Below are 11,869 nucleotides of genomic sequence, written 5' to 3'. Positions count from 1 at the left end.
AATTTCATGAGCACTAACAGGAGGTGGTTCTCCTATGTTAGTCCACCCTTCAGTGTGATCGCTGAGCTTCTTTAGAGAATGCTAGAAAGCCATAAAAAAGCCTGAGCTTTTTGGAGACCGGTGAAGAAGCAAACCGTATAATCTGAAATAGAATTGAACCCGAATTTGGACTTCTTCAGTTTCTCTTTCAGCTGCCGGTTTTCCTCTTGTACAGCCTCCAGCTCTCTTTTCAGAGAGGAGTAGTCCTCACGCTCCTCTCTATATTGCCTTTCTAGTGCAGTCTCAGGGGAAAGCTCATCTAAAGGAGAGAGAGACACACACACACACACACACACATTTTACTAAGGAAAAGCAAACACATTGTTTAACAAACAGTGTCAGTTTATGAATTAATCAAAATTAGGAGTTTGGCATGCGATTTTAATGGGATTTTGGCAATATTGCGATTAAACTTTAACTCGTGGAAACACAATACTCCGATCAAACTAATGTGATTAAGCTCATAATCGTATAACCATATTCACATCTTGTATGTTCAATGTCTTTTTAATGACATCTTTAAAACATGCCTTTTAAATCTCTTGTAAATCTCTTTTAAGTTGTGAATGCTTACTTGCCTTGCCATTTAAACACGTTAAAACAATAATGCTTGAATAATTACACAGTTTTACAAGTTTTATTGGCCATGTTTTTAATTTTGTGGAGCTGTTACTTTCCTGTTTAAATAGCCGTGCTTGTATGAAATGGTTAAAACTGAAAATTGTTGTTATATTAAGTTGTAATTAAAGAACTTCTGAAACAAATTCTATTGTGTATTTTCAAGTCACTGACGTTTGCCTACAGAACAACCACTGGCTCTTCTCCCTTTTACCTAAACTCATTACTTCAGAAGTTCAGACTTACGTGCCATCCAGAAACTTGCGCTCTGCAAGCGAACGACGTCTTGTAGTGCCACCTCAAAGAGGCACAAAATCTCTTTCTCGGACCTTCACTTTGACTGTTCCCTGCTGGTGGAATGATCTGCCTAACTCAACCAGAGCTGCTGAGTCCATAGCCATTTTCAAGAAACGGTTGAAGACGCCACATCTATTTTTAAAAAGTGGGTGGGAACCCGCATCTTTTTTGGCAACACGTGATCCATTAATACTAATTCTCTTCTCTTGTATATCTATTAAAAAAAGTATGAAACCTACTGCGTTAGATTAAACTGGGAAGGGTCATAGCACTTGCATATTTGACCTATTGTTAGTTTAACTGCTTCTATTGTTCTCATTTGTAAGTCATTTTTGGATAAAAGCGTCTGCTAAATTAATAAAATGTAAATGTAAAGAATATATATTCTATAAATTGAAGAATATGTACTCTTTAATTACCATAGTGCACCATATTGTCAGGTTACACTTGGTTATCACCAGCATGGTGCAAAAGGACTATTAACTTAGATATCACAGCAACACATACTAATTTGTATCAGTACTGGATACAAATTAGTATGTGTTGTTGTGATATCTAAGTTAATACTTGTTCATAACCACTTTAAGCAACGTCGTGTTCTTTTTATTTTATTTTATTTACGTCTTCAACAATGTTATTAAAATGTTCAGGCACTGAGGCAAAAGGTTTGCTACTGAGTGTCCTTCCTTTGGTTAAGGGAATTTCCCATGACAATCTCTTTGAAGTGAAGTGTCAGAATTAGCTTCACCCCGAAGCCATTTACTTGTTGGTTGCACCTGGTGTTGTTCAATGTTAAAATAATTTCCCTTTTTACAGTCTTGCTTCGTTATAGAATGAATCAGCGTTTTAATGAATATAAAAAAAATAAATAATAATAAAAAAAACAATAAGGCTGAAATAATAATAATATGAAATAAAAATGAGTAAAATGTAATACAAAAAATATTTATTAATCAAATAAATAGATTAAATGATTGAAATTGACAAGTACATCAGCAAACACTAATATGATACAATTTTTTTTTAACAATAATAACCAATATATAAAAACAAATAACAGTAATTAAAAATATATATTTTGGTGCCTACATTGCAATATGATTGTTCAGAAATAGGTGTACTAATGCACAGCACTAGCGTTTTCAACGAGATAACCAGGGTGCGCTTTTTGCTGGATTTCTGCCATGCCAAATCATATGCAAGTCTATGTTTATATATGGTTTGCGAACGTATAGGTGCTTCCAACTCATTTATTGCTGGGATGTCCAGGTTGTGCAGTGACACTTAACTTTGGAACTATTTCTACAATATTTCTTTGCTTACTACATTAGACTTTAATTACGTTCATGTCTATATTAGGGCTATATGTGGTCCGAAACAGACGTGGGCTAAATTTGGATCTAATCAGACGGACCAAACAAAGCCCAATTTTCAACGTCTATTTTTGGGCTAAATTTGGACCAAATCAGACGGACCAAACAAAGCCCAATTTTCAACGTCTATTTTTGGGCTAAATGAAGGCTATGACGGGCTGACTTGATTTAGCCCAAAAAACAACATCTTAATGGCATCTGACTGGGTTAGCATGAATGACAATTTTCTAATAATTTATCTTCTACTTGTGTTACTGTAGTTAGTAGTCAGATAGGAGGAGGGCAGGAGGCAGATGGTGTTAGTGAGAGAGGGCAGACTGTCACTGTACAAGGTAGGAAAGGGTAACTACAGGGTTATTCATAAACGGGAGGAGTTGTTTATTAATGTTTGATTAGACTAATTCATGTTTCATTATGCTTTGCCTTTTTAGAAGAAGACTCAGGCTTCTGCGTTTTTAACTTTTCTTTGTTCATTGTCTCCTAATGTGATTCTGCCTAGGGGATTTTAATATTCATATTGATAATGCTGGTAGTGTATCTACAAGGGATTTTTTATCATGTCTGGATGGCTTTGGCTTACAACAATTTATTAATTCTCCTACCCATTTAAAAGGTCATACCCTGGATCTTGTGTGTTGTTCAGGTGTAACTCCTCATAATTGTACTACTTCTGATCTGTGATCATATGCTGGTGTCGTTTAATGCTCAGTTACCTGTTTTTAAGCATAATCTATGTCGTTCTATCTCATTCCGGAACATAAAGAACATTGATGTTGCAGTTTTTGCTGAAGGATTTTCCATCCTTTTTAGCAATGGCCATTATTCCACCCCATATGACCTGGTTCTACATTACAATGTTGGACTACAAACGATATTAGATGTCTGTGCTCCATTAAAAACCAGGTCAGTTTCATTTGTCAACTCTGCTCCTTGGTTTACTCCAGAAGCGATTATATGTCATTTATCTCTGGATATAGGCTTAATGTGTGTCATTGTTCTCTACAGATTGAGTGATTGTGGTGTCACAGATGAAGGTTGTGCTGCTCTGGCTTCAGCTCTGAGATCAAACCCCTCACACCTGAGAAAACTGGGTCTGTCTGGGAATAAACTAGGAGACTCAGGAGTGAAGCTGTTTTCTGCTGGACTGAAGAATCCTCACTGTAAACTGGAGATACTGTGGTAAGATCATCTCTACCATAAAGACTCGGAGTGAATATGGATTAATATGTACAGTAGATAGTGTATACAATATATCTTTGGTGTAAGCCCCATCCGGTGGTTCAGCGACAGATTCCAGCTTGATACAGTGAAGATTTTTTTTTTTAAATTACAAATGTTTGCTGTAAATCAACTTGCCTTGTAATGCTTGTGCAAACAGACCCTTGTAAAAGCGTTAGCATTTCCTCAAAATGTGTGTGTGCAGCTGAAAAGAGGGAAGTGGTGTGTGTTTCACCTGAACCAGGGCTGTCACCATATCAGATTTATCACTACATGATTATTATGGCCAAAATAACACATGATAACAATATATCACCATATCTATGGACATCTTGAAAAAAATAATTATAATGCTATCTGTCAAATTCATCTTTACTTTGTTTATTTTGTGTTGTTTTTGAAAAAGAATCACTCCATCACATACAAAAGGAACAATTACACTTAATGCGACCAGTTTGAAATAATGGTAACACTTTATCACAAGTATACAGTAACACAGCGCTTATAAATCATTTTCAAACTATTCGTTTATAGTTAATGAATAGTATATAATAGTATATAAGCTGTAGTTAATATATTAAGAGGCTATATACAAATAGCGAATTCTTTGTTCACTGTCACTGTAATTAACCAAGTATTATTGTTTAATTAGCTCTTCTGTAAAGAGTTAGATAATGCTTTGTTAACAACGTATTAACCATAAATAGTTCTCACTTTAGATTAGTGTTATGTGGATGATGTGGAGATGAACCCAATTGCAGACAGTAGTCACAGGAACACAGTTTATTGTACAAATAACAGGGAAAACAAAGCCCACGAGGGGGCAAAACAGGACAAGACAGGACTATGAATACTAACTAGACTATGACATAGACTTGACGTAACTAGACTACAAATTAACAACAAATACAGGATCAGAACTTCACTGGACAGGAATACTCACAAAGTGATCACACAAAGTATGAAATTGATCGACAATGAACCGACCCAAGACAGCAGACATGAGGGGATTAAATAGGGAACAAATAATCAGGAACACAGGTGATAATGGGTAAAGCAATAATGACAAAACGAGGATAACAAGGGGGCGGGGCTAGGGGACGAGACAACGCAAGCACATGGCCAAACAAATGGCCATGTGCTGCACATGAAACATGGGCCTGTCATGATTCTGCCGCAAGACAAGAGAAAATCAAAGACAAGGCAGAATCATGACAGAACCCCTCCCCTAAGGAGCGGCTTCCAGACGCTCCCTAAGGGAACACTAAACACGTGACATGACAGACTGAGACAAGGACACAAACCAACAAAACATGACAAACAACAACAACGGCAAACATGAATAAACAATGACAGGATTGGGGTGAAAAATCAAAAACAACAAAAAAGGCAGAGGAGGTGGAGACAACACAGAGTTCATAGGGGGCAGTCCAGGGTGGATGGGAGGACTGGGGGGAAACACAAAGTCCTTAGGGGGCAGTCCAGGGTGGATGGGCGGGACTGTGGTCTTGTGTGGACAGGACGATGACTGAGGACGAGGGGTCCGGGCAGACTTGGATGGGGAAACACGAGGAACAGTCTTAGGGGAAACAGACCGGGGTGAAGTGATGACAGGGGTGTCCGGGGAAACAAACAGAGGTCGGGTGACAGCTGGTACGGGGCTGGACACAATAGCTGGGACAGGACTGGACACAGACATCCTCCTGTCTGCTGGGACAGGACTGGACACATCTGCTGGGACAGGACTGGACACATCTGCTGGGACAGGACTGGACACATCTGCTGGGACAGGACTGGACACATCTGCTGGGACAGGACTGGACACATCTGCTGGGACAGGACTGGACACATCTGCTGGGACAGGACTGGACACATCTGCTGGGACAGGACTGGACACATTAGCAGGAACAGTGCAAGCGGTGGCTGACTTAGGAACAGCGCTCTGAGTGGCTGGCCTCAGATCAACACTGGCTGCAGCTGACTGGGGTACGGCGCTCACGGCAGCTGACTGGGGTACGGCGCTCACGGTGCACTTAGAATCAGTGGACTCAGGACAAGACTTGACTGACTTGACGGGGACTTCAAGAATCTGGACAAGACGTTTAAGGTATTCAGACATTGTCTCGGCAGCGACGAGGACAGGCATCTTCTGATGAGCAGAAACCGACCGCAAGACAGCTTCAGCAGCTGAATCAGCCGCTGCTCTCTCTGCAGCACTCACGACTGCAGACTCGGGAACAGCGCTTGCAGGAGCGGGCTCTGGAACAGCGCTTGCAGGAGCGGGCTCTGGAACAGCGCTTGCAGGAGCGGGCTCTGGAACAGCGCTTGCAGGAGCGGGCTCTGGAACAGCGCTTGCAGGAGCGGGCTCTGGAACAGCGCTTGCAGGAGCGGGCTCTGGAACAGCGTTTGCAGGAGCGGGCTCTGGAACAGCGCTTGCAGGAGCGGGCTCTGGAACAGCGCTTGCAGGAGCGGGCTCTGGAACAGCGCTTGCAGGAGCGGGCTCTGGAACAGCGCTTGCAGGAGCGGGCTCTGGAACAGCGCTTGGGACAGCGCTTGCAGTAGCGGGCTCTGGAACAGCGCCTGGGACAGCTAGAGATGAAGAGCGAGAGGCTCCCTTTCTCCTCTTCTTTCTCTTTGAACGCGAAACCGAATCTGTAGCTGGACTAGCGACCAGTTGGAGATGTTCAGCTGGAACCGCAACAGGAGCAGGAATGGCGTTCTCGGGCAGCGCTGACTCGGTCGAGGAAGACTCAGACGGGGAATCCCAGGAAACTCGTCTCCCTCGTTTACCATGGAGGACAATGGGAGCGGATGAGACCTCGGGAGAAGTGGAGAGGGCCTGCTCACCTTGAGAAACGACAGCCAGGACCCGACCCTCCAGGATCACGGGCAACTTGGCTGGTGGCGACAACACGGTAGGACTCTGTGGCTCGTTTTGACAAAGACAGTTCACCATGTCCCGGAACGGGCGGTGGACCAGCCTCTCCCGTTCAGCCAGAGGTGGGGGAACCTTGAGACCAGCAAGGAAGTAGCGATTAAGGAGGATGTCAGGTAAGAAAAACCTCCTTTCTTCTGCGACTTGAGCATACTCCTTCAGCAGCCGCTCTCCCTGAGGGGGAATTGGGAGCTTGCCTCCCCTCGAGTCAGAAATGGTCTTGAGCCACCACTCTTTAAGAAGATCCAATTGCTGATCGCCAGGAGAAGACAAACTGTCTGCTGGGTTCTGCTTTGGTCGGTTCATTCTGTTATGTGGATGATGTGGAGATGAACCCAATTGCAGACAGTAGTCACAGGAACACAGTTTATTGTACAAATAACAGGGAAAACAAAGCCCACGAGGGGGCAAAACAGGACAAGACAGGACTATGAATACTAACTAGACTATGACATAGACTTGACGTAACTAGACTACAAATTAACAACAAATACAGGATCAGAACTTCACTGGACAGGAATACTCACAAAGTGATCACACAAAGTATGAAATTGATCGACAATGAACCGACCCAAGACAGCAGACATGAGGGGATTAAATAGGGAACAAATAATCAGGAACACAGGTGATAATGGGTAAAGCAATAATGACAAAACGAGGATAACAAGGGGGCGGGGCTAGGGGACGAGACAACGCAAGCACATGGCCAAACAAATGGCCATGTGCTGCACATGAAACATGGGCCTGTCATGATTCTGCCGCAAGACAAGAGAAAATCAAAGACAAGGCAGAATCATGACAATTAGGTCACGGAAAATCAGAAAATGTCATTAAGTGCTTTAATACAGCCTTTACTGGACATTAATTACATTAATATTAAGACTTCCTTAAAATGTATACAAATAGAATTGGGGGGCGCAGCTGAGCAGCAACATGTGAAGACGTGTTCTTGCGAGCTCTGCTTGAATTGAACATTTATTTAATTTTCCCACTCTCCTCTTCGTTCTTTCTGGTGCGAACCTGTCTCTAGTGTGCCTAATTCTTTGAATTAGTAGTATTTTTATTTATTTTTTAGTCCAAAGCCGCTCAAAATGCCTAAATCGCATAAGCCGAGGCCAGGGCCTGATGCCCCAGATTTGCCTGATGTGGAGGCGCCCGCGGAGGTGGGGTCAGGGTCGGATCTCGGTGCAATTATGGCTGCCATAAAGCAAACGGAGCAGAATGTGCAAGTCAAGATCGACTCGTCTGTGATGGCAGCTGCAGGTGAATTACACAAGAAAATAGACAACTTAGCAAGTGATTTAAGGACAGAAATCCTGAATGTGCGCGCAGAGTTTGCGAAGGTTAATGAAGAAATACGGAAAGAAAGCACCACATTATCAACCCGCATTGATGATCTTGAGGAGGAAGCCAATGGCCAGGCTAACCGTGTTGTAGCACTTGAAGCTCAAGTTGATACGTTATCTACTCAAGTTGCCCGGTTGGTAGATAAGACCGATGATCTGGAGTCACGGCAGCGGCGAGATAACTGCAGACTAATCGGAATTGAAGAGGGATTCGGAAATATACGACCGGAGAGAGCCGTGGCTGAATTGTTGAAGTAAGCGCTAACCCACGACTATATGCCGACGCTTGATCGAGCGCATAGGAGCCTGCAGCCGAGGCCAAAGGATTGGGATGCTCCGAGACCAATAATCGTCATGTTCCACTACTTTCAGAAAAAAAAGTGGATGTTCTTCGGAAGGCCATGGGAGCAGGGCCCATCACCCACAATGGGAAGCGTTTTTACATCTACCCAGATTACTCGGCCGCCGTCAGGAAAAAGAGAGCAGCCTTTACCGAGGTGAGAGGATTGCTTCGCCGGTGTACGGGCGTGAAATATGGTCTCCTGTTTCCTGCTACATTAAAGATCACGGCCCCAGCTGGTGAGCAGATGTCTTTCGAAGACCCGATCAAGGCAAAGCACTACATTGAGACCAATCTGCGCGCACGGGAGACGGAGGGAGAGTGACAGTTAATTCACGGACCATAACAGGTATCACGCTGCATGTTAGCATTGCTGTAGTCTGTGCAGGCTTTGACTGGTAAACGCCACCACGCTACAGTTGGATGCATTTTGTGTTTGGACAATGCATAGCTTACAACAATATGTTGAGGGGTTATGTGGCCTGGAGAATATTTTATTTAAGAATATCTTTAGTATCCTCATTTGTTTTCCCTTTTCTCTGCCACGTCAGTGTGGATAGCGCTGAGTCTCAATTAACCCCAATTGTACTTTTATTTTGTTTTCTAATGTATTCTGTTTAATTAATCCCATTATTACCACCAGTGTCATTAATTTTATTTGATTTTACTCTTTTCTTGTGGGATTATTTTCCAACTGTGAGTATTTGAAGCCGTATCAGCCTGTAAACAGATGGGTAACTTACAGGCATGCATGTAGCAATAATAGTGTTGAGACAAGGGTCCTATTACATTTTGTTCTACCTTTGCTGAGTTCATGTAAGAGTTGAAGTTAGTGTAAACGTGTTATATGCCTAGGAGAGAGAGGAGAGTTGTCAGGGCGGTCTCAGGTTTAAGGAAGACCAGCCCAGGGGTCCAGGATGGTAAGAGATTTTTCTATGTTTATCTGTTCGTTTTTGTTAGTTTTGTTTTGGGTTTATTTGTGGTCTATGATTTGACTCAAACAGGCATTGAAGTAATGAGGTATAGTCAACGTGTAAGACCGGTTCATTATCAGTTGTGGCACTATGATTCTGGATAATGTAAATAGTCAACAAGGAGTGGTTTCATTTATTAGCTGGAACGTCAAAGGGCTGAATAATATGGTTAAAAGGAGTAAAGTATTTAGTCATTTGAAATCATTTAAACCTGATGTAATTTTCCTACAAGAGACGCACTTAAATATTAACTCCCATAAAAGACTAAGCTGTAAGTGGATTGGACAAATATACCATTCTCGTTTTAACTATAAAGCCAGGGGAACAGCAATTCTAATTAGGAAGGGGATTCCATTTGAACACTCTGAAGTAATATCAGATGCTAATGGCAGATATATTGTTGTAGTGGGCAAGCTATTTAACACACCATTAATATTGGCTAATATCTATGGACCTAACTGGGACAATGCACAATTCTTTCTTAATTTTTTTTCGACTCTCCCAGATCTTAACTCCTACAAACTAATTCTAGGTGGAGACTTTAATTGTGTCCTTCATCCTCAGTTGGACAGGTCAAGCGTAAGGTCGAACAACGCTCTCTCGTCAGCTGCAGTGGCTATCAATTCTCTCCTTCGTTCTTACGGTTTATCAGACCCTTGGCGTATAAAAAATCCAACTACGAAGCAATTTTCTTTTTTCTCCCCTGTTCATCATAGTTACTCCAGGATTGATTACTTTATTGTCGATAACCAGCTATTACCCTTAATTTCTAGCACCAAATACCACAGTATAGTGATATCAGATCACAGCCCAGTACAGATAGATTTAGCTTTCCCAGGCAATGTAGCGCCCCAGTGAACATGGCGGCTAGATCCCCAATTACTTTTATGTAAACACTTTAGAATATTTCTCAATAATCAGATCGACTTCTTTTTGGAAATTAATAACACTCAGGATGTGTCAAGGGGAGTTTTGTGGGAATCTATGAAAGCCTATATTAGGGGCCAAGTTATTTCTTATGTGGCACATAGAGATAAGGAGCGTTTTAAACAACTTAAAGGGCTGGCTGAGAAAATTGCAGATATTGACAAGCGCTATGCTCTTTCACCTACACCAGATCTTTTAAAGGAGAAATTACTATTGCAAACAGAATTTAACACGCTTACGACATGGAAAGCCGAAAAAAATATCTTTAAATCCAGACACAGGTATATTATGAGCATGGAGATAAGGCGGGGAGGCTCCTTGCACTGCAGCTCAAACAGCAGTCGTCTGAACAAACGATTTCAGGAATTGAAATAGGTGCTGACTCGATATCCCGCAACCCCCGAGTCATTAATGATCAGTTTAAACAATTTTATTCTACCTTATATCAATCAGAGGTGGGTAGTAACTCGTTTGAGATCTACTCATTTCTTGATTCGCTGGATCTTCCCAAGCTTTCTCCAGATGCTCAGTCATCTCTAGAACAGCCGTTGTCGCTTGAGGAGATAGCGAGTGCCATCAAGTTGTCTCAGACAGGAAGGGCGCCAGGTCCGGACGGTTTCCCCATGGAGTTTTATAAGGAATTCTCTGCTAAACTCACACCCATTCTGAAATCAGTCTATGATGAAGCTTTGGCTACTGGAAATTTGCCGCAGACGCTTACCCAGGCCACGATTTCAGTCTTACTAAAGAAAGATAAGGATCCTGTACAGTGTAGTTCATACAGGCCAATAAGCCTTCTGTGCTGTGACTATAAGATTTTAACCAAAACTCTTGCACAAAGGTTAAACCCTATTATTTCCACTATTATTGATGAGGACCAAACAGGTTTCATTCCCGGAAGGCAATCATTTTTTAATGTGAGAAGACTATTTAGTTTGATATTTTCCCCCCATTCAACGATACATCCAGAAGTTATTCTGAGCCTTGACGCTGAAAAGGCGTTTGATAGAATTGAATGGACCTATCTTTTCGTAGTGCTAGAAAAATTCGGCATGGGGCCTACTTTTTGTAGGTGGATCAAAGTTTTATATTCAACACCTATGGCGGCAGTCAGGACAAACGGTCTGATCTCGGAATATTTTCCGCTCTACAGAGGAACAAGGCAGGGTTGCTGCCTGTCGCCCTTCCTGTTTGACATTGCGATCGAACCATTGGCAACTGCTATCAGATCTGATGGGAGGATTAAGAGTATATCCAGGGGTGAAATAAAACATAAAATTTTGCTTTATGCTGATGATCTCCTTTTGCAGATATCAGACCCAATTGAGAGTATGCCCCATCTTCTTTACTGGCTACAAAAGTTTAGTAACATATCGGGGTATAAAGTTAATCTGTCAAAAACTTTTTTGTTTCCATTAAATAATCTGGCAAAACAGATCATTTATGAAAATTCGCCTTTTAAAATTGAAAATGACAAATTTACTTATTTGGGAATAGAAATAGCTGGCTCAATTAAGGCTATTTTCCAGTATAATTACAGGTCTATCTTAGATCGTACCAAAACTGATCTGGATAGGTGGTCAAAAACTCCACTATCCCTGGCAGGACGGATAAATGCGGTGAAGATGACTGTAATGCCCAGGTTTCTTTATTTATTTCAAATGATTCCCATTTTTCTCCCCAAATCTTATTTTGCTCAGCTGGACCGCTGTATCTCTTTGTTCATATGGAACAAAAAACCTGCACGTATAAAGAAAGCAAGCCTGGAGAGAGCTAAATCTGATGGGGGTTTGGGTTTACCT

The sequence above is a fragment of the Scardinius erythrophthalmus genome, assembly GCF_964197995.2.
Source record: "Scardinius erythrophthalmus genome assembly, chromosome: 9".
In the NCBI taxonomy this organism is placed as follows: Eukaryota; Metazoa; Chordata; class Actinopteri; order Cypriniformes; family Leuciscidae; genus Scardinius; species Scardinius erythrophthalmus.
This window is presented reverse-complemented; position numbering follows the sequence as displayed.